Source organism: Myxocyprinus asiaticus, chromosome 20 (genome assembly GCF_019703515.2).
Source record: "Myxocyprinus asiaticus isolate MX2 ecotype Aquarium Trade chromosome 20, UBuf_Myxa_2, whole genome shotgun sequence".
NCBI lineage: Eukaryota > Metazoa > Chordata > Actinopteri > Cypriniformes > Catostomidae > Myxocyprinus > Myxocyprinus asiaticus.
The window spans coordinates 16,566,924-16,588,803 of record NC_059363.1 but is presented as its reverse complement, the minus strand read 5'-3'; the positions used below and the strand labels follow the sequence as shown (position 1 = coordinate 16,588,803).

The window sequence follows — 21,880 nt, the reverse complement described above, 5'->3', positions numbered from 1 at the left end:
ATCATACTGCTGGTGGGCACAAGATCTCAAACCAGACCACTGCCACCCAGTATGTTGGAGTAAGTACTTTTTTTAATCTAGTAATCCAGTCATAACATACATTTTGTCTCGTACAGAAAATGATTTCCTAATAATAATTTCTACAGTTTGTATGATAATGGTGGAAGATGATCAAGCTCCAGTCTAGCTGACTATTTTTTATTTTTTTCTCAATTTATTTGATTTGAAATTGTAATTTTGAGTTTAAAAGTAGCTTACATTGCCAGAACATAGCAACACATTTCTCTGTGTTACCTCTGTGGGATGAATGTTGTGTGTCAGCAATGAAATGTTACAGTACATGCTGATAGACTGTATACACAGCAAGAGGTGTCCCATTATTTAGTTTTTCATATTTTTTTCCACATTGATGAATTCCATGCTCACCTGTCAGACTTGTACAACTGCAACTCTGTTAGGATTCATACCTCCTTTGTATTTATTTGTCTAATATGTTTGTTTTTGGTGCATTGTAACAGAAGAATCTGATTTCTGTAAAATTCAGCTCTTGATATGATATTTTATATTGCAAGATATCCAGTCAATATGATTTCAGTTGAACTTTTATTTTTACTGTTTTCATGCAGTGGAGTTTTACCTTTGAATTGTAATACTGTTCCTCTGGAATTTTGAATGTATAATGGTCTGTCAATTATTAATTGGACTTCAACAATGCAAGGTTCTGAATAGCAATATTCAATAAAGCAATTATAATTAAAACAAAATTGATTTTTGTTCTTTATCATACCACATTGAAATGTTTACGTTTGTATTGGAGAACTGTGAATATATCAAATGATGCTTTTATTCTTTTAGGCTTGTTAGTTATCTACACACAACTGGAATTTGGACTGTGGCTTTTCTGGCACTGATTTAATACTAGTGTTAGTATTGTGTATTGTTTTTTTTGGGGGGGGGGATTTCCCCCCTTTTTCACCCAATTTGGAATGCCCAATTCCCAATGTGCTTTTAAGTCCTCATGGTCACGTAGTGATTTGCCTCAATCCAGGTGGTGGAGGATGAAACTCAGTTGCCTCCACATCTGAGACCGTCAACCCGTGCATCTTATCATGTGGCTTATTGAGCATGTTGCCACGGAGACATAGCGCGTGTGGAGGCTTCACGCCATCCACCGCGGCATCCACGCTTAACTCACCATGTGGCCCACCGAGAACGAACCACATTATAGCGACCACGAGGAGGTTACCCCATGTGACTCTACCCTCCCTAGCAACAGGGCCAAATTGGTTGCTTAAGAGGCCTGGCTGGAGTCACTCAGCACACCCTGGGATTCGAACTAGCGAACTCCAGGGGTGGTAGCCAACATCTTTTACCACTGAGCTACCCAGGCCCCAGTATTGTGTATTGTTTATAATTTACATAATATATAAACTCTTCATTTCACTGGCTAATTTTTTTTTTTGTAATTCCAGCCTGCCTCTGAAAGAATGCCTTGATAATCTAGAATGACACATTACCTGGAATCTCCAGGAGTGAGGAACAACGATGTGGATCTGCAGGTCGTGCACTTGGTTAGGCCACAACTACAACCTGCAGAACTACAAACAAAATGCTCTTGGCTCTGACAGAGAGGCACTGATGCACCTGCACAAAGCAGAAAGTGTGATCCTGGAGCAGGGAACAAGAGGCTGGAGCCAATCTGCAGGTGAACAAAGCTAACCTTGCTTGGGTGCACTTTCTCTTGGGAGAGGAGGCTGAGAGCAAAGGATACCTAAAAAGAGGAAGAGGAACTTCAGCAGATGCACCCCACTCCATCCTGATACCCTTTACACCCAGAAGATAGTGGAGAAAAGGGCTGGACACTGGTGAAGTTTAACAAGTCCAAGAAACAGCAGTCGATTGATCTTTAGAATGGCTTTGAAAGCAGAACCAGAAAGGAAGGAATGGCAAAAACGTCTTGCCATAGCAATGTCCAAGCCATTACTCATGTCTGAATTTACTCCAAATGAGGTTCTAAAGCAGGTGAAAAGGGCAAAAGATCAAGACAGTTTGGTCCTACATGCACTTTATTTATTAAATCTTTCTGAGGTGCATGCAGAAAACAATGATTGACTGAAAAATCCTGAAAGGCTTGGGAGTTATCCTCCAGTATTTCCAAAGAAATTCCATTGATAAAGCTATTCAAGAGGGAGAGAAAGTTCAAGAAAAGTTTCCCACCTCCACTAAAGTTTTGAGAAATCTGTTGAACATATATAAATGGAAGGTTTACCAAATGAATGAAGACAGCAGTAAAAAGCAGGCTTTGGCTGAGAAATCCATTGAGCTCTTCGAGTAGGTCGTCAGACATTATCCTCATCATCTCAAAGGAAAGCTAGCCCTTGCATCAATGTACCATCATTCAAACAACATTAAGAGAGAAAATGAGATATACAAGGAGCTCCTATCAGAGGAAGATTATCTCCTTCCTTCTAGATGACAGCATCTCTACAGTTATGCCTGCTATCTATATCATTCTAGACAGTCCAAAGAGAATGAATCAATCCTCTTTTACATGAAAGCAGAAATCCCAGATCACACAGATTTTAAACTGAAGAGTATAAAAATCCTTCAAAAGATTCTTTGCAGGGGCAGAGATCCTAGCTGTGAGGAAATTTTTAATTTACTGCAGAGAATTTGATAAGAAAAAATGTGATCTGTTACTACAGACAAATTAGCAGCACTGTCACTAGGACATACAAGACAGTCCTCAATTAAAATCAAATAATTTTGGAGAATATTCTCTCAATTTTACCCTAAGCTTGCACTATAATGGAGAAATTGTGCTCAGGCAGGAACAGATTTACAACATTATGGTGGCTGACATTTAAGCATGAAAATACAAGAAAAAAATGATGTGACAAGATATCACATAATGTCCAACAATTAGCCTACTGAATTCAAGTTCTAAGCACATTATTTTGTGTTGTGTTAGTGTATTTTTATAATGACATCAAACTTGTTCAAGAATATTTCAAAAAGAAAAATAAAGCCTTGCAGCTGAGTCATGTGCTTGTACTATGTCACCACTCATTGCCAGATATGGGAGTATCATTATATAATTAAGATAACAACAAAGTACCAGAACGTTTTTTCATTGTCTGTCACGAGGGAACGAGGGGGTTCGTGAGAGATTCATGGTGGGTAACTTGTTTTTTTGCAATGTCAGGATGATTTTGTTTCTCTAATAAAATGATCAGTTTGTTAATTGTTAAACTTGTTATGTTTAATGTACTAAGTGTCTAGGTCTGTGCGTGCTATTTTTAAATAATTGTGTTTTTTCTCATGTGTTCGTGTGATGAGAAAAAAATCAATATTATTAGCTTAAGGCAGCAAGCATATCACTCTCCTTGAAATTGTTTATAGAAATGTGCATGAGATGCTGATGCACAGGTAGATGTCTAAACCTGCTGGGCATTACTGCCTGCCGCACCTCCGCTGGTGACTTAAGTTGTCCAGCAACAGGGTCATCAGCTGGGATCCTCCTATCATGGATGTTTCGCCCCATTTATCCCAAAACATCTCCTGGTGGTGGGGCGGCGGTCAGGGACGAAAAGACAGCTGGATACTGGATCCTTTCGATTGCCTTTTGTTCCTGCTTTCCCTTCAAGACATTTCTCCTTTCTCAAAAGTTTGGGAATCCCTGGCCTACACCATGAATTTCAGGTACAGGCTAAAGATCTTTATTCATTTCTCTCCAGACATTGATTATCTGGACATATGAATGTTTATATATATATATATATATATATATTGCTGTTTTAATACTAATGACCAGCACAAGTGTAAGCGCCAATGAAATAAACATGTCAATAAATTATTATAAAACAGAAACTGATTCCACCCTCATTTTCAACCAGATCTTATGGCTTTGTATTTCCCATTAATTGTATTTTTAACAGTAGGAGCCCAAGTCCGTACTGTATTTGAACTGCTGAAGTCAAATCTGAATGATTATGCTTTGTTCAAATACAGATAGAGAGGAAAAAAAAAAGAAAAAAAAAAAACATTTGCGTAACAGTTCGTTTCCTTTTGTGTCTATAAAGTCCATAATAAAACGCACACTGCTTGCAGAAGTTGTGTTATTCTGACACTGATTTTTTTTTCTTCCATATCTGAGATCATTAAAGGTGCACTCAGTAACTTTTGGTTTGTGTCATATTGAACTTAAAGTGACATAGTGGTGTGGATGCAGGATTATTCAAAATCAATAGTTTTCAGTTATAGATGCCATTGTAGAAATTCACTATTCACAATCAGCCATGATTAATTTAATCCAAGGCTGAAAGTGTCCAATAACAAGACAGTTACTGAGAATAAACCAGTAGTATTCAGCTGGTCATGTGATTCTAAAATGGCAGCCCCCATGAGGGCGCCCCTGCCCCATGTAGAATAAAACAGCTTTTATAAGGTTACTGATATGACTAGAGTCCTCATCTCATGTGAGTGTTCATGATTTTATACATAGGTTTCAAAATTACAATTAATTTCTTTAGGAGTAAATCTTTTTAACGGGGAAAAAAATTACTGAGTGAACCTTTAAGTCTGTTCATCCAACAAGCAGTACAAATTTAAAAAAAAATAATACTTCTGTATGACATTTGAATTAAGGGTTCCACTGTTTTAAGTACAGTGAGCATGACTTTGTATGTAAACAGTGGCGCATTTTGTGAGTGAACACAATAAGAATGTAGCTTTGAACCCTTTTCACATTTCCGGGTTTGTGATGTGTACATAAACAGCAGTTTAGCAGGGTAAACTTATATAGAGGTACATGGGAGACTATAGCAAATATAATTTTTTCCTATCTACTCCAACAACAGCAATTGAAAATATCCACTATTAAGTTTCCATGACTTCCCAAAAGAGAAAAAAATAAAATTATGAGAGTTGGCTTACAACATTCAGAAGAGAGAAAGATGCCAAATGTACTGTCACTTCCTCAGCAGCTGTATTTGAAACCTTATCGCAGCTGTGCATCCCAATGGAACCAATAGCTGGAAAATGCTGGTTGTCTGGTTTTAGGACTACGACCTGAACAACTTTATTATTGCTTTGATAATCTTCAAAGTCAGTTTAAGAAAGAGCGCCCTCTATTGCAGCGGAGGAACACTCGGACAGCAGCCAGAATCGCAACACTGCAGATCAGAGATATTCCACTTAGAAAGAATGTAGCTGTGTAGGACCCTGTCTGATAGTTCAGACAAAAATGAAAATTCTGTCATATTTACTCACCCTCTTGTCATTCCAAACTAGTATGCTGTTATTTTTTTCATCCTGAATCATTTCAGACTCTCTGTTTTCCATACAATAGCTATACATTGTGACTAGTCTGTCAAGATCCAAAAGGTCATTAAAGTACCATAACAGCCCCAAATATATAGTTCTTACACCATTTTCCACAATATGAAAAGTCTCCTGAAGCCATGTGTGCACAGACATAAAGTTGTTATTCACTATTAAATCAAATCTTAAATCAGTTTGACATTATGACGTTTGGTCATGATAATTTATGTTTTTTACATCCAACCTGTGCCATAGGTGCCATATTTGATTTGAGAGCTGCATACTAAGTTGCATGAATTATTAGAGTAAATAATGACTGTTGTCGGTCTTGGAATATAATGCACGAGTTGTTTGTATTACTTTTATGGTGCATATTTAGTGCTTTTTTTTGTCCTTTTTGGAGCCTGACAGCCAGTGTTCACAATAATCTCTTATAGTATGTCAAAGAAGATTCTTAGAAATTATCGGGGGCAAAAATCTAAAGCTAACGGTTTTGAAAACAACATGAGGGTGTGCAAATAATGTCCGAATTTTTGGGTGAACTATTCCTTTGCTCCAGGCACATACTAATTAAGGAGTAACTGTATATGTGTAAATAGTGCATGTATTTGTGTATGTATGTATGAGATATTGTAAAATTTCCCTTTACCTCCAATAGGTGGGCTGATGAGGTAGGGGATGGCGTGGAGGAAGTAAACAACTCCCAGAGCTGAGGTCAGGTGGGTGGAGCTGACAGTGTCAGAGGTCACCACAGGGATAAGTGCCACAGAGGCTCCATCAAAGTAGCCATAGAAGAGAAAAAATGGCACCAGCAGGGAAAACCCCCTCAGCAGAGGTAGAAAGAGACAACTCAGTCCTTCTGACCCCACAGCCAGCATGTAACTTACTACTGTATATGGCCTCAAACACCTGCACATACACACACACACACACACACACACACACACACACACACACACACACATACATACACACACACACATACACATACAGGTACAAACCTTTTTTTAAAGACTTATGAAACTTATAAACATTAGACTAAAATAAATTTATAGGACTTTTAACAATGCATTTTAAAATGTTAAATGCAGATATTAACATGGATATAAATTAGATCAAAATAAGAATTTTGTGACTTTTAGTCCATATGTGTTAGCTTTGAAGCTATCTGTGTGCTTGTGTACACCTAAACATTTAGTGTACACCTAAACACCTTTAGCAGACATATGCATGTGAAATTTTACAAGATTTCTCTTTCAGGAAAATGTACCAAAAATATTAATGACTCATCTGAATTTCACAGATTTTTGTCCAATGAAATGCTCTCTAGGATGAGAATGCCCCTCCCCCTAATACCACCTGCAACCGACTAGCAAGTAGCAAATCATGATTCATGGCTGTTTGGGATGGCCAGGTCGATTGTTAAACATTGATACTGCAAATACTGATGTTGTATTGAGAATATCAATCTTCACATAAAAATCTAGACTATTTAGTATATATATATATATAAATCATTAGTGATTTAATTATTTAATTACCATGAAAATAAATGCATATCATAAGCTTCGAAGTGGGGGAAAAAAGAAGAAAGAAAACTATATTAGCAAATTGTAGCGTAGGATAGGAATTATTTCACCATCCGTTCAACTTAACATGCAAAAATGGTGAACAACACAAATAGTCACAGACAGCGCTCGTGCCGTAATTGTTAAAGGGACAGTTCACACAAAAATGACAATTCTTCCATTATTTACTCACCCTCATGCATCCAAGATGGGTAGGACTTTTTCTGCTGAACACAAACAAACATTTTTAGAAGATATTTCAGCTCTGTTGGTCCTCACAAAGCAACTGAATGGTGACCAGAAATTTGAAAGTCCAAAATTGACATAAAGGCAGTATAAAAGTAATCCATGTGACTCCAGTGTTTTAATCCATATCTTCAGAAGTGATATGAAAGGTGTGGGTGAGAAACAGTCAATATTTAATCAATAGTTAAGTAATTTTTTACTGAAAATCTACACTTTCACTTCCACATTATGGAAGTGACTTTCACTTTCACATTCAGCCACCTACTGGTTGGGGCTGGTCAAAGGTGGAGATCGATAGTAAAACAGGATGTAAATTTTGATCTGTTTCTAAAAAACACCTATCATATTGCTTCAGAAGTTATGGAGTCATATGGATTACTTTTATGCTGCCTTTGACCTTTTTGGACCTTCTGAGTTCTGGTCACCATTCACTTGCATTGTGAGGACCAACAGAGCTGAGATATTCTTCTAAAATCTTAACTTGTGTTCTGCAGAAGAAAGTCATATACATCTGGGATGGCATGAGGGTGAGTAAATGTGAGAGAATTTCATTTTTGGGTGAACTATCCTTTTAATAAACAAAAACAGAAGTCTAATAATTTTGTTTAGACCTATAAATGTAAAAAACTTTAAATACAATATTTAAAATTACCCATTTTATCCTCAGAATTCACAAAAAATAATAATAAAGGTATCGGTATTGGTATCAGTATCTCCGATCAGGGGCGGACTGGGACAAAAAAGTGGCCCCGGACTTTCTGGCCCAGAGCGGCCCACCAAACCCGGCACGCAACACACCACACCACACCGGCTCATTGATTTAATTTTCCGGCTCAATTTCACATTTTTGTGTTGAGAAAAAAAAAATTCTATTGACTACTAGTCATGACGATGGGCCCCACCAGTGCAAATATTTTCATAACTTTAAAATGTATAAAACCACTGTAAATATGATGACATGTCCCCCGCACTCTTTAAAAAGGTGATTTGGTCCTCTGTGCTTTTTCAAGCTAAACCCAAATCGAGTCCAAATGGTGGATTTATATACAGTATTCTTTGCGTTTTGTTACTTTGGGCTGATTGAGCGACCATCCAGCCAATCACAGGTGAGATTCATGAGTTGAAACAACCCTTATGTAATAGACCATCAGTCAGACAGTCTAATCAACGCGGCTCTGTTCATTTCTACAAAGTTGCTTTCAACAGTGCTCATTTATCCATATTTTTTTATCAGCATTGATGTTGATCTAAATTAATAATCTATAGATGAGGAACACACGAGAGTTATTTATCGGCATATCGTTCTTGTTTGGCGGCATTACTGAAATGCACTGCAGAAAAAGCACACTTTTAAGCACACGTTGTAAGAGTTTATATCAGCACATGAGTCTTCATTAAGTCATGCTTTTTACATTATATTAGTGAGGTAATAGCTTGATCTGTTGTTTTTGCAAATTTAAGCAGATTACTAGACTACCACTAAATTGGTGTGCAGTCAACAATCTGTAGGAAAAAAGATAGATCTGCTGTGTTCTTAGAACACTTAGGCATTTTAATGAAGTCAATAGATACATAGACATGCTTTGTTTTATGCATGAAAACGTACAGACATTATTGAAACTCTTATTATAAGACTATTATTGTTGTCTTTTGATAAGTCATGCTCAGCAGCTCACAAACTGTATAGGGAAATGATAGATTTGCTTTGTTCTTATAATGCATAAAACCTCAACTAAAGTCTCTTTGTAGGTCTGTAGACATACAAATTTTAAAGGATTAAAATTTTCTTTTGATTGTTTATTTAGTGACTAACTCATTTCACACAAGACACTCATTTGTCACCACCTTCTGGCATTACCAGAAATGGTCACTGAACGAATCATTAAATGGATCTGAACTAATTTTGGTGAACGTAGTCAAAACACTCGAGCCACTTGGAGACATTTAAATCATAAATTGTGCACATGCACAATTGTCATTATTGTAATTGATTAAATAATTTATTCAGGACCAGCTTGTGCTCAGTCTCTTATTGTCATGTGTGAAACAGAAGCAAGTGCTCCACAAGATGCCCTTTATTTTTGCAATTAATTTGCAATTCTTGAATCTTTAAAATACTACAAAAATTAAAAGTTTATAATACGTTTATATTAATATAATACTTATATCATTCTTATATATTAATATACACTGTAATATATTAATACTGCACAGTAAGTGTTGGGTCTGTTCCAGCCGCCTACTGACAGCTGCCCCCTACTACTACATATATATATATAGAGAGAGAGAGAGACAGAGAGAGAGAGAGAGAGAGAGAGAGAGAGAGAGAGAGAGAGAGAGCTATACAAGATCATAAAATGTTGTTTAAAATAGATGAAGAAAGTGTCACACAGCAGGACACTAATGACAATGCTTAAAATGTCACGTCAATTACTCACATAACTATGTGTAAATGTTTATTTAAAAAACAAATTTGGCCAGAATATGTACTTATATAAATAAAAATAAACATACCTCTTAAAGTGTAGATCTTTGCAGATATTTTGCAGATGAATTACTCATATTTTCACTCTATGTGAGTTTGTTGCATCTTTATATCTGCAGTGTTTTAATTCCTTCTCCAGATTATTCTTGAGAAAAAGTGAGAAGCCCTATGCTTTGACAAGCACTGTTTCTGCAATCCTTTAAACAAAGTAAGCCTCAAAGTCTCAAACAGCTACAAAGTAACATTTTTCATGACTTATTTTCTGCATGTTTATCAGACATGAGCATTATTCAGCAATCCGCACTTCAGCTCCCAGAAATGTTTTGCGGTATGAATAAATTATGCAAATGACTTTGTACTGCTCATAGCTTTACTGTTTACCGATTTTATTTACACTGCTGTTATTGTATTTGTTGCAACTCGCAGTTATTTGTCATTTAGTGATTATTCAGAACTCATCTTATACATAGTATGTCAAATAATGAGGTCCACACGAGGTAGGGAGTTGATGCGCTCACACGGATATGCACTCCGATGTGTAAGTAATTTAAAAATAAAAGCCATTGTATTGGTTTGTCTTGCAGAGTTTATACAATTTTCACTTTGTTATACTGTTTTCTTTATGTTTGTCCAACAATTTGCCCTGGATTCCTCCAGTAGCTTTGTGTTAACCATTTTTGATTGTGCCACAGTGTTCGCTACTGAGTGAGATTTTGATTCTGGTGTAGTTGCATTCTCCTGATTTGTGGGCAAACAACCCAAACACGAGTCACCTGATTGTACTACAGCTGGAACTGTGATCTCTGTATTTGAGAACCCTGGGCTTGAGTCTTTGTCCCATTCTTCTGAGAGCTCCTGTCCATGTTTCAACTCATCATTGGAGTGTGTTTGTTCTGTATCAGAGGGCCTGGACTCATCTGCCTCTTTCTGTTTTTTCTTCACTCTCTCTTTCTTCATTTTGTCTGCATCCATTTGTTTAACCTCCTCTGATCCCTTAATATCCAGTGTACTCAATTCCATTTGGAGTTTTGTATCAGCTAGTTTTACATTTAGCAAGTCAAAATTTTTGCCACCCTCCATTTCCATCTCCTTCTGCCTCCCTCTTTGGCCCCCCAATGGTCTCATAAGGGCACCACAGACACACAGGTGGGACACCAGCCCCTCCAGAATGAGCAGCGCCCCTCTCCAGGAGAAGTACTCTATGAGGAGTTGCACAGCAGGTGGTAGGATGAATGTTCCGATGGCACTTCCTGACATGGCAATCCCATAAGCCAGCGCTTTTCTCTCACTGAAGTAGGAACCCACCATGGCGATAGCGGGGGTGTAGCTGAGAGCAAATTCAACACCTGTGCAGTGAATGAAATGCAAGTTTGCAAGTCAGGGTGATTACATTAGCTTCCCAAAAGGATGTAATGTATCCATGCAGATGTAAATGAGAGCTTCTGTTTAAGTTTAAAATATGTATGTGTAGGTTGGTGTGTGTGTTTGTGTGTGTGTTTCTGTATCAGACCTGTAAGAATACCCAGAGTAAGGTATATAAACTCCAGGCTGGTGACCAATGAACTGAGCAGCAGACCAACAGAGGAAAGCAGCCCACCAATCATGATAGCTATACGAGAGGAGAGGCGGTTACCAATATAACTACCCAATGGGGCTAGAAAGGAGACAAAGAGAGAGAGAGGTCAAATGGAAAAGCAGGGGGATCAATGTTGTAAGAAATTACAGTATTTTGCCCTAAAATATGAGTTCCACTTGACCTGATCTCAGAATGGCCGCATCACCTAAAAGGCTTAATTATTATGAAAACAAAGAAATGTTTACAACTTGGTGCTTTCACACCACAGGGAGTCCCAACCTGACCAGACGGTCATCATCAATTGTAGAATGGGCATGGGAATGGGTCATGGAGAACCATCTCAGACAATGGGGTGCCTGAGCTTAATTAACATACAGACCATATCTTTTAGGGGGCTTAATTTACATGAAGAGCACAACTTATTTTACATTGTGGGCAGGAAACTGTTTCAAAAACTGTTAAAAATTTAGAGTTTACAATGTTTGTTGTTCAGCTGAATCCAAGGTGCTCCATTTACTTTTGTCACTGCTACACGACAATAAAGACTTTTAATAAACCGAACACCAAGACTTTTTGTGTTGTATTTTTTTCATACACTGTGCTTCCTGTCAGGTTCCCGACACTCCAGTTATGGGTTTTCTTCAGTGTCGGGACCTGGCACCTGTGTTTTGTGTTTGTTTTGTTTTTTCTGTCTTGTGTATCTAGGTCAGGATCCTGCAACTTTGGTTGGTCTTTGTTTATGGATTGTTGCTGGATGTTGACACCAGTGTTTGTGTGAGTGGACTTGGCTTTGTTGTGTTTTTCTCAATGCCATGTGCACTCGTGTCTGTTCAGTCTTTAGTGATACCCCGCACCCTTGTTTGCCTAGTTACCTTGTAATATGTTTCACCTGCTCTCCCTCGTTACCCTCCTCATTTCCTTCCCTATTTTAACTCCCTGTGTTTTCTGTACTGTGTTAGTTTTGTGGTTTTATACCCTGTTTAGGTGTCTGTTCGTGGGTTCCAGTCGTGTCCTGTTTTGCATGTTCCAGCCTAGCTGGTCTGCTCTGTGTTGCTCTGGACTGTTGAGTTTTCCCCTTCGGGGTTGATTTTGTTCAGTTTTTCTTTAATAAAGCCCAATTGCTACATTTCTGCATCTGAATCCTCACCTTCCTTCAAGTTATCGTGACCGCTTCCTACACATTTGATACTACTACGTAAAAAAATACATCCTCATGATGTTCTCACAGAGAAGCTACACAAAGAAACTACAGGAAGCTTTGCCGTGTAATTTATTTGTGCACTAAATATCTCCCGACGTTTATTGCAAACACAAAACTTATTTTGATTTTTGTTACTGTGTTAATATCTTCTAGTGTGTGTGTGAGGTTGTTCACATGGGAAGTTGACATGTTGCTACCGAAAGTTCCAGTATCTTGACATCGACTGCATTCTGCAGAGTTACTGACAAGTGCCATCTCCCTTCAGACATTTTTGCATGAGTTCAAATGTGTTTACCTTTTCCTGTGGTGTTCCTCGTTAAAAAAACAGGAAGTAATCATGTTTACATAATCGATGAGTGCGGTTCAGAGGTTGCATTTTTTCCTCTAAGATTACATTTTTACTCCGCTAAGAGAAAGTTTAGTATTGTTTTGGGGTAAAGTTGGCTGATTCTTGAGATAAGGGACAAAACATGTTTTACATTTTAGTTTTTAATACTAAATTTAAAATTGATATTTGTGGACAAGGGTCTCAGCTAACAAACCATGTAAGGGAACAGGTTTTAATAAAAATGCTTTTTTCTGAAAATGGATATTTATTCACTTCATAACTTACATCTTACTGTAATTTGTGTCAACTCTGTCAGACACACTAAAAAGTACGCTATTTTAATGTGATCCATCCAACAAGAGTGTAAAGTCTTTATCTAATAATGGTGTTCAGTAAAGGAGTTAAGTGATATTTTTGATATTTTGTTGTACACCGGAGCCATGTTGTTTTTTTCCTCAGTTAAAGTTGCCTCAATAACCTAAACTCAAATGGCAAAATGATTCCACAATTCTTAACAGAACTTCATCTCAATGGGATGACGGTGTTGACATGTTGAAGCTGTGACCACAGAGACTTAAATATTGTATGTTTAAAATATAAATATATATAAAACTTACCAGACCATGTGTCCTACTGTTGCATCCACCTTGAGCAGGAAGTGGGAAAGGGGTACTTAATGGTGCCTCATAAGATAGCGATTTGGAGCGTGCTACATAGGCGGCTGCTGTGTGCATCATTCAAATAGCTCTCCTCATGTGCAGCGCATGAAAACTCGACTCACAACTGATTTGAATACAGGTAATGCGAGAGAAACAACGCGATCCTCTAATGAGCCCAAACACGCATGACACACACATTTTGGGTAAAATAATGTGTGTCATATTAAACTTGTTTATCAATACTTTTCAGTATTGAATGGATTAAAAGGATATTTGTATTCTAAATTTCGCTCGCTTCGTCTGCCATCTTGGATTTATTTTTCCACCGAGCTCAACACGGTGCATTCTGGGATCGCCTACCCGGGGAAGGATACATTCAATGCTACCTTAAAATTAGGCCAAAAAGAGATATCTTAAGAGGCAGCATAATTAAGATACCTACCTTTTAGAACAGCCTTTGCGTCGGAAGCGCGCCTATGATGTCTCAAAATGCTGCCTCCGAAGGACACTCACTAGGTTTTAGAACAGACCCATTGTCTAATTTATTTTAGGATTATTTAAAAAATCATACGGAGTTGACACAAAGTGAGGATACAACTTTGATAGGCCGTTTTTTTTATGCAAAATATAATTTAAAGTTTACTTCATGTATTGTTTGATATCTTACAGATCCCTACCTTACATTTGAACAGTATACAGTATACACATTTCCTTTAGACTGAACTTTTCCAGTATTTTTATTATAATGAATTTCCTGATTTTTTTTTTTTTTACATAAAGAGGACTTTTGTTTGTAAGACATTTTTTGTCCCTTATTTCAACAGTTAGTGGGTTTATAAAATATGCATTTCACTTCACTGTGTGACATCATTTACAATCAAAAACAACTTGCTTTAGGCACCCCTTTCTGGACATTTCACATGGAAATTGGAACTCACACCTGTCCTTATGTTCATAAACACTTCCTGCTTCAGCCACTGGGGGCAGTGATTAGAATTTCAGTAAGCATAGATTGGATTTAGCTGTAAAAAAGTTTGGTAGAAACCAGGCTCAGCTGGGGGAGCCAGTTCCTCTCCTGCTCTATAGCATTAATATATAATGCCAATATTAGTATCAACAGTATGTGTAAAACAAGTCTTGTTTTATGTAAGTGAACTGAGTAGATGTTGGTGGGCTATGTTTAAAACTAAAGGATTGTGTATGAATTGAAACAATAATGATTAATGATTGTCTTTGAAGTCCATCCTAATTGACTGCTGAAAAGCATGCAGATTAAGTGGCATCATAATATGATGTAACTGTTAAAACCTAGAGGAAAAAGTGATGTCACATCCCAAGGCCACCACAACAATGTGAAAATGTATTTATGCATAAACATTCTTTCACACTGGCAATAAGTTCAATGTGGTTACAGTGGACTATGCACTGTGAACTTGTCAGCACAGACTCTTCTAAAAAACAAAGTTCTCTCCAAATCAATAGAGTTTAATACAGTTCAAGCTGCCACCACTAAAGCCCAGCGTGTTTCTTTAGGGGGAACCTGGATCTTTATGTTTTTACATGGGTCTTACTGCACAACATTGTGGTGCAGTCCAGCAGAGAGTGGATCCACGCAGTTGCAGAATAGTCTTTGAAAAAATACGTCTGGAACTCCACAAAGAAGATGGACACACACCTGCAATCAGCATGAGAACGGGCAGATTCGAGAGAGCAGGTTCTGAGCAGCACTGTATGATAAAGGTCATAGAGGCTGTTCACACAAGACATGTTGTTGTGTTCAAAGCAGTGAGGTGCAGGTGTTTCAAAACGTGATTTGAAAAGTTTAACTTTTAACTTGACAAAACATCTAAAAAACTTGGCCTTCTTGGGGCAAGACAATGAAAAAAAAAAAAAAAAAACCCAGCAAGACATGTCACAAGACATCCATCTAGAGCTTAAAAAACAATTAAAAAATATAGCTGCGAGCAGCGATGACGGGCCCAAGCACCATGGGTCCATTTCCACCCGTTGGCTTTCGGAAAACAATGCAAGGTGGACACATGCTTTTTGCCATTATTCTAAACAATTTTGAAGCAATTTGGGTAAATATAAGAGAACTATTATCCTCAATTTATGTACAACAATAGCTAAATGTAGCAAGATACAATACAAATCAAATAAAAAATAGTAAAAGTTAGTAAATAAAATTTATATCAAGAACTTATAAATATAACATAAATATAGCCTACACAACCAGGCCAAAGGACACTAAGTTGTTTCTCATAATCTTAAAACCTTTTGATCTAAAGGCTTATGGTCAAACGCTTGGGATTATTTCTGTACTCAAAAATAAATTGTGCTTTATTATAGATCTCTATGCAAACCTTTTATTTATTTATTTAAAAAGAAGAGTAGCCAAAAAGTGTCCAGCATATGAAATCGTTCAATACTGTTTAAAAAGCATCCCAGGATGCACCTGAAGTTGATTGAGAAAATGAACTGCGTGCAGAGCTGGAACAGACAAAAGGCTACACTGAAGAAGTTCAAATAGAAGATGTTTCTGATTTAATTTGTTTTGGTCACTATATAATTTCCATACTTTTGTGTTACTTCTTAGTTTTGATGATGTTATACTCTAAAATCTAAAATGTGCAGTAACAAATAAAGAACAGGCAAGTGTGATCAAACTTTTCTACAGAGTTCTTGTCTTACACTGAGGGGCTGTTCACATTGAGCGCGTTTATGTGTCCGTCTGCACTGTTTTAAAAATGATTTCAATGTAAACGTGCGCAAGACAGACGTCTTTGACGGCTTGTTCGTGTTTTTAAACGCCATATCAAGTTAAAAAGAACTTAAACTGTTAAACGTCCCGAGTCAAGACACATACGTGGCGCTGCGTGGAATTTTAGTGCAAAAACAAACGCATTCAACATGTGAATGGCACGAGACATGATTTCAATCACTGCGCTGAAGGAAAAAAAAATAAATAAAAATAATATATATATATATATTATATTAGCTAATATATAGGACCATGTGATTACACAAACACCGTCAACACAAGTTAAAACTAATAAACGTATTCAGAGCTGAATACTGTGGCTGTTCACTTGCGAAAATGCTTTGAATAATTTCACGGCTCCCAAAAGCTGTCTTGTTAAATACAAAGAAATGAATACGTCTGCCACTGTATGTCAGCGGATGGGTGTTACACTTTAAAAATAAAATGCAATAAAAGATGCGTGGAGACGAGAGTAGCGGAAACACAACATTTATTGACCGTTCTATATTTGAAAAAAATATATAAATAAACCCAGCGACCTCCGAAGTTCAGACAGTGATGACCACAAATACAATTAGAGTTCATATATTTGAGCATTTATGTAAACATTTAAATTCCACAAGTCATGATTTGAACCTTGAGCGCTTGCAAATTGCAGTGTTGACAGCTTTGTCGATTATAAGCAGGAGCAACAGCGCATCGCTCGCTTACAGAGACGCATAATAACGCCATTTGCATTTCTGACGTTTTATACATGTGCGCGCTCACACTAACTCAAGCGTCAGCTGCTAAATGCACTGACAAGCTCCAAGACACTGATAAATGATTACTGCCGAAGTAACATTTGCATACCGGTGTGAGGGACTTCAGAATTTCACAAATAACACAAAGAAGAAAGTATTCCTCTCACTTGGTTTTGCTCGCGTGTCCCCTCCATGTGTGAATGATGCAAAGATCTATTTGGATTTTACTAAAATTCGTCACTAAAAAGGTTTGCTCACAGACTTGGCACTAAACAGCACATGCAGCTTCACGAATGGACAGATTTTCTGCATCACACATTTCTTTGAGCATAATATTGCACTATTAAGGGCTGAGTATTTTATTTATTTATTTTTCAAAGATCGCATGCAAGGTGCCAGATTGCATAAATTGAGTGTGACAAAAGGCGAAATATTTCCTATTTGTGCAAGTATAAATGTCTGCTTGGGGTGTTTTGCACTATTATCTGGCAACCCTGAGCGAGAGCCCAGTGTATGGGAATCATTCAACAATGGAGCTTGGATGCCCTCTTTTGGACATTTCTTGTAATTGCCACTCTGAGTGGAACACACTGGGTTAGACTTAGCCTGGGTTTTCTAGTATTTTTACATTTCAGTTGATATTTTTATCATATTTTATTTATATAAAATTTAATAAATATGTTTATTAACAATAAACTTAAAAATTAAAACATGCAAAATACCTCAAAACATGTGAATATACACAAAAAGGAATGATGAGATTTAATGCATTGCCATGGCAACAGTATTTAAGATATCAAGAATCCCTTCAGAATTTTAAATCTGCACTGTCTTGACATTATTCTAATTTTTTTTTAAGCAATTCAGGTTAAAATAATAGGGATATTTCAAAGTCTGTTAAAAGTGACACACTTCCTTCCGCCAGTTGGTGGCACTATGGCCGTGACCCACAATAGCCACATCAGTGTCATCAGCCTGCAAGAAAAAACATATGGCTCAATTTTTCTGTTCACGCAGAAGATATGAGACATTTCCTTATTCCATTTTTTTGACGTTATTTTATCGCTTCACCATGGCAACACCGTTTGATATATCAAAAATCCCTTCGCAATTTAGCATCGTCAATGTCTAGGTATGATGTCGCCCACATTTGGTACCTGTAACATAAAATCCCTGAGAGGAGTATATCAAATTCCTGAGCATGCATTTTTCAAACAATCCAAAATGGCCAACTTCCAGATGTCCGGCTTGATGAGATCTACATGTGTACAAAGTTTGGTGACTGTAGCTCAAAAGGGATGTGCTACAGAGCCCCCCGTACAGGCCCATGTTCTTGGTGGTGCCGCACAGCCCCCCCTGCATGACCCCCCCTGCAAGTTTCCCACGCCCTAATGGCCAGCGACTCTGATGTGTGTGCAAACTTTCAAGAGTTTTCACGCATGTTATGTACCCCAAAATACTGAAAACCTTGAAAATAATAATAATAATAATAAAAAAAATAATAATAAATATAGCTGCAAGCAGCGATGACGGGCCCAAGCACTACAGCGCCATCACCACCTTGTGGCTCTAGGAAAACAAAGCATGGTGGCCTCATGCATTTGAGAGGGTAAATATAAGAGGACTTTTTCAAAGTCGCACAAAGTGTCACACTTCCTGTTGTCAGTTGGTGGTGCTATGGCCGTGACCCATAATCACCATATAAATGTGAGCAGCCCCCATTACCAAACATACAGCTGAATTTTCATCAAAATTATACAATTCACACAGAAGGTATAAGGAAATTCCTGTTTCACATTTTTATCCTTAATTTATTGCATCACCATGTCAAAACTGTTCGATACATCAAAACTCTGTTCGCATCTTCAATGTCTTGGCATAATATTGCCTAAATTTGGTGACAGTCACATGATTCCCCTAGGAGGAGTATTCAAAAGTTCAGGGCCTGCAATTTTCAAAAAATGCACATTCAATCCAAAATGGCTGCTTTCTGTTGGGCGGAGCTAATGACTGTAATTTTGAAAGTTGTCCGGCTTGATGAGAACAATATATGTAGCAAGTTTGGTGATCGTAGAAGAAACTGACCCACACAACTTTTGTCAAAAGTTAGTGCTACAGAGCTCCCCAGCCACGCCCATGTGTTAACTTTTTCCCAGGCCAAATGGCGACAACTCTGATGTGTGTGCAAAATATCATGAAAATTCAAGCATGCCAAGTTCCTCAAAAACATGTGAATATACATAAAAAGGAATAATGACAGTTACTACGTTGTCATGGCAACACTATTTAAGATATCACAAATTTTCACGCATTTTATGTACCCCAAAATACTGAAAACCTTGAAAATAATAATAATAATAATAATCCTTAGAAGAACAATAGGGTCTCCACACTTTCAGTGCTTGGTCCCTAATAATAATCCTTAGAAGAACAATAGGGTCGCCACACTTTCAGTGCTTGGGCCCTAACAAGCACAGATGGATGAAAAACATATGTGCATGGCCCTTTATGAAGCTGATATCAACATTCATATCAGTCCTTTTGAGCACATCAGTTATGTATGTTTTTATCAATATCCCAAAAAACAAACAAACAAACAACTGGATCTTTTTCCCTGATTAAGTTGTGCTGCCTTAATTAAACATGAATAGAAAGTAATTTAGTATTGTGTACCTATAGACTTTAAAAAAAGTAAATCTAATGGAGTCATGAACTAACCTAGAGACTGCACGTGTGCAAATAGTGATGAAAGCCAGCCACAATTATCCAACCCCATCCACCAACCGGAACAGCTGCTAACTCTTTGGTTTCTTCACAAATCTCTAAACTTCTACTGGACATTTCTTTCTTCTTTTTCTCCATCCCCTTCTCAGTCTTTTTACCCTCTTGTTTCCTCTTCTGTCCAGTTTCAGCTGGCTGTGGACTTTCCTGCTCTCTTTGGGTTATGTTCACTTGCTGTACTCCCATAACTTCTGTCTTTCTTTCATCTACAACAAACTTTGACATGTCATCAGGCTGAAGACTCAAGCTGCACCTGCAACAGAAACAAAAAATCTGCCTGTCATATGTGGTTGTGACATTTTTATTTTTTTATTGTATACAGTCTTCTTATATTGTGTATACTGTATATTGTATATTATTATTATTTTTTGTATACAGTCTTCTTATATTGTGTATACTGTATATTGTATATTATTAGGTGTATATTGTATATTGTGTTGTGTAACAGATGTGTAAACTCTGTTATGTGTAAATCAGATGTTTATTGTAATTGTCATACTGCTATGTTGCTTGGAACTGCACCCAAGACTTTCACCCACTGTTGCACTTGTGTATATGGTTGAGTGACAATAAAGGGATTTGATTTGAGTGATTGTGATAGAAATGCCAAATTCAATTCAGTATACAAAATGTACAGTATATGATCATTTTGTGATCAAATCAAAATGCTTTAATCTTAGATAAATAAAAAAAAGAATCATTAAATTTATCAATAATTATACATATTAAAAGGTTTAAAAGAACATTAATCTCAGGGGACACTTCAACTAAATATTTTCGTTTATAGGAATGTTAGAAACCCCTGCTGTACAGTAATAAAGGTAAACTTGCTTTGAATAATGTATACACAACAAATTAAATACTAAAACTCTTTTATACTGGGACAAAAGTCTGTCCAAATGTAAATGCAAAACAAGTTGATTATAAGCGTGAGGTGACCCTGCAACACTTCTATTCCCCTTTACCCCAATCTCCCATAAGAGCATCCCATGAGAATCACCATTACTAGAAGGGTCCAAAAAGGTCACAACTTCACACTCCTTTGGAGTCCTGGAATATTTAACAACACAATAAATTGGCCTAATTATTACAATTCAATTAATAAAAATGCACTGTAAATTGTACAATTTGGTTCACTAAATGCCAATGTGTACGAATTCATATCGATATAAAGCCTGAAAAAGACACGGAGAATGAAGGAAATTTTAACTGAACATATTTAAAATGTTTAAGTGTACAATTATTTATTGAATTGTAATCAATTATGACTGCGCATGTTAATGTCCTCTTTTCAGAATCGTTGTTGGTTTAAGTAGCTAGCTATAAAGTGTTTTCTTTAAAAACGGGGGTTATGAAGGCCATCAACTCAACTAACTGTAAGTAGCCCATGCGAAGAGCAATAATAGTTGCGTTCAATCACTTGTGGAGTTTTCCTAAAATAAATAAAACATGACTGAGCGTTTTAAGGGGTCAAAGAGAAACACTAATTACTTACTCTGAAACACATTTCCCAGTCGAGCATCTACGGCAGTCGAGGTAGAAAATAACAACTCTTCTCTTCAGTAAGTTCACAAAGGCGCACATGCCTCTGCATCACTGTGCGGCGTGCGCGCGTGGACACACCAGCACAGCGGAAACTACAGCCAACGCGCTTTATTTCTGGACAGTCCTGGGGCAGATCGTTGCCATGTTTTCCCTCTCATCCCCCGCCTTCAGGGGGGCAATGAGAACAGGGATTTGCCAGCATATATTGCCATGCGGGGGTAAGGAGAGCACAGTGCTGCTCATTGCTTTTGTAAAGCTTTTATCAGGTAAGTTTGAGGGGGGAATGTTCTGTGTAGGCTACTTTTGTCTTTATTCCCTCTCTCACAATCTTTTTTTTAAGTATCCCAACACACAGCCAGACAGACAGATGATAAATAGATAGATAGACAGATAGATTGATAGATAGGGGGTCGCAAATTTTGTTAGCTGTAGCTTAAAAGCTGTGGGAAGAGATACTCTTGATAATTTTGGTCTTAGAATAATAATAATATGCTTAAACATTATTTATTTGTCAAGCCAAGATAATAATAATGTGGCTGCTTAAGTTTAGTGAGCGATATGGTGAGAGTCTTTGCGTAACTTTATAGAGGTGGGTTCCTTCATTTTCAAATTGATTATCTTCATTATTAAGTGTATTAAATGGGTTATTGAATTATTCAAAAGAA

General features: G+C 37.2%; 2 pseudogenes; one reads left to right on the top strand and one right to left on the bottom strand.

The window, feature by feature from the left end:
- The first annotated feature begins 1,451 nt into the window (after positions 1 to 1,451).
- LOC127411173 (interferon-induced protein with tetratricopeptide repeats 1-like) lies at positions 1,452 to 3,175 on the top strand (annotated as a pseudogene).
- Positions 3,176 to 5,107: 1,932 nt separating this feature from the next.
- Positions 5,108 to 20,673, bottom strand: LOC127410814 (monocarboxylate transporter 12-B-like; annotated as a pseudogene).
- Between the last annotated feature and the right edge of the window lie 1,207 nt (positions 20,674 to 21,880).